Here is a 2,500-nt window from a genome sequence, read left to right on the forward strand (position 1 = left end):
GTGTGTGTGTGTGTGTGTGTGTGTGTGTGTGTGTGTTAGTCTTCCTTTATAGCCGAGGACCCCGTTCAACGAAGTTAAGTACAACTTCAATTAATGCCCAAACTGGAAAATAATTTCTTAATAATTTATTTAATCATTAATTGATTTTGCATTTTTTACACGTTCAGTGTCGAAAATGATATTCCAATGTAGCTCGTAACGACTATTTACAATGACAACAACTGTTTAGAGCTCGTATTCGTCGTTTTTTAATCCTTTTATGTATTTGGAATCTAAAAATCTAAAAAAAATCCCTTAGTGTATATCTATATTATCTGCTACGTCTAGTAAAATCGATGGGGCCTATGGTGAACGCCGCACCTGAGCCGTGAGATTTATGTGGTTTGTCTTCGAAACAATGGGAAGTGATATTGATTACATTATAGAACTCAGTCTGTCTGTCTGTCTGCCAAACTGAATATATTTCTTCACTCTGCAGCAGATTAATACATAACAGTCAGAGAACCCTTCCCTCAAACATTCCTTTATTATAGGCAATATGATGCATTTTGATGTAGGTAAAGAAATCCAATCCCAGATTTAAAGTGATCAGATTCTCGATGAAAACATATAAGTATTCTTTTATTTCTTTCAGCCATTGAACTGCATCCATACCATGTCCAGTAAGTTCACCGTCATCAATTTACGTCACGGAAAGTTCACCGTCAATAATTCACCGCAGGTTAAGTTCACCGCAAGGAAAGTTTACGGAGAGATAGTTTCACAGTAAAAGAATTTATAAGAAAAAAACCTTATTTTCGAACTCTTAAGTTCACGGTCAACTTTGTTCATAGTGAATTGATGGCGGTGAATTCTCCTATGATATGCAAGTGTAATTGTGTGTGTGTGTGTGAGAGAGAGAGAGAGAGAGAAAGAGAAAGAGAGAGAAAGAGAGAGAGAGAGAGAGAGAGAGAGAGAGAGAGAGAGAGAGAGAGAGAGAGAGAGAGCCAGGGAGACAGACAGACAAACAGACAGCGAGAGAGAGTGGTGGAGAGACATCGCACATTTCCGTCTACCAAATTCACTCAAAAGGCATTTATTGACTAGGGTCTGTAGTTGAAGAAACTTACCCAAGTGCCACGTGGTGAGACTGATCCTGAAACCTCATAGTTTTGAAGCGATTTTCTAACCACACAGCTACACCTGCGCCTCATTACGTAATCTTTGTTGTTACTGCGTCTCATAACATAATGAAAAGAAGTATGTAAATAGTCCTGCAATTTATGTTAGACTGCTAACCTGTCATATTGTAATCCATCTCTGACCAAAGAATTTACATAGTCTTCTGAAACTACCATTATTCAAGGAGTCGTAACTTTAGAATTGTGTAGAATTAATCTTACTACCGTTAGATAAAGCAATATAGAGTTCAGGGGCTGTTGGCTCTGGGAAAAGATCCAATTTTCTTGGTGATACTGTTATTGTGTTTGCTGTCTTTTAGCTTTTAACACTTAACAAAACTTGTGTAGATGATGATCTTGTCACTATTCCTATTCATGTTATTGGTATTTTAATTATTGTGTCTGCGAGTGATGACATTGCTGTTCATTCAGCTTTTATTTGTTCTGCTGCTATTTGGTTTCATTACATATTTTGGCTATTTTATGATTGCTGCTCCTATTGTTGACGCTGCTAGAACTGCTTCTACTACCGCTGTAGTTTTGTTGTTTTTATCATTATTGTTGTTGACGTTTTTGCTGCTGCTAACCACTATGCTTTACGGCATAATATTATCACACATGGTGGTAATTTATGTGTTTATTACATTTTTTTTCAGAATGTTTTCGAAAAATCTATATCTTCTTTTTCGAGAGAATAATTTTCCATTTCCTTTAGAAAGCCGATGGGAGAAGACATTGCATTCTTAGCGTCGAAACCACTTCTATTAGGCTGACCGCCTATTTCACATTCTTCTCCAATTGTTAACACTAACGTTGGCATGTACAAAAATTCTATCAGCTTGCCAAGACAAGCGGAAAAGAAGTATATATATATCTGTCTCCTTGTTGATTCAGCCCCACCGAAAACAAAAAGAAGAAAAAAAAATGCCAATCAATTCAAAGAGCTGTGTCATTGAATCTGAAGTTAGAAAACAGTATTCTTTGAATCTGATGTCTAGAAATACAGAAAATAGAGACTCAAAACTCTTTCACTAGAAATATGCTAGTATCCGACGGAATTTATGAAAATATTAACAAACGCTCGGAGACTACTTTTCTATTGTCGGTAGTAAAACAGAAAAGCTATAAATGAACATGAGATGAGTTCGTTCCTACACTATGTATTATTGTACGCATAAACTTAAATTATAAAAAGGAAACTACAACAATATTCTCGTGTAACATTTCGAGAGGAACAACCCTGACTTAAACGTAACTTTGAATACAAAAAGACTAGCTCATCTAACAAGACTCTTTCACATAGAATAGAATTTTATCGCGTATAAGAGAGGAAGACTTAA

The 2,500-nt window shown here is 36.0% G+C and overlaps 1 protein-coding gene across 10 annotated transcripts in view; it reads left to right on the plus strand.

Annotated features, from left to right (window-relative positions):
- The window catches only part of LOC106869336 (5-hydroxytryptamine receptor 4), a 337,418-nt gene that overhangs the window by 209,961 nt on the left and 124,957 nt on the right, over window positions 1-2,500 (plus strand). For 3 of the 10 annotated variants that reach the window (XR_008263488.1, XM_014915048.2, XM_052965714.1), the window contains exon 3: window positions 635-662. The exons of 6 other annotated variants lie outside the window; for them this stretch is intronic. The gene's annotated coding sequence lies outside the window, so the exon portion shown is untranslated. Of the gene's footprint in view, window positions 1-634; window positions 663-1,816 lie in introns of all 10 variants that reach the window. One more of the 10 variants, XR_008263490.1, reaches the window with a different exon arrangement.

This window comes from Octopus bimaculoides, chromosome 2, assembly GCF_001194135.2.
Source record: "Octopus bimaculoides isolate UCB-OBI-ISO-001 chromosome 2, ASM119413v2, whole genome shotgun sequence".
Lineage (NCBI taxonomy): Eukaryota > Metazoa > Mollusca > Cephalopoda > Octopoda > Octopodidae > Octopus > Octopus bimaculoides.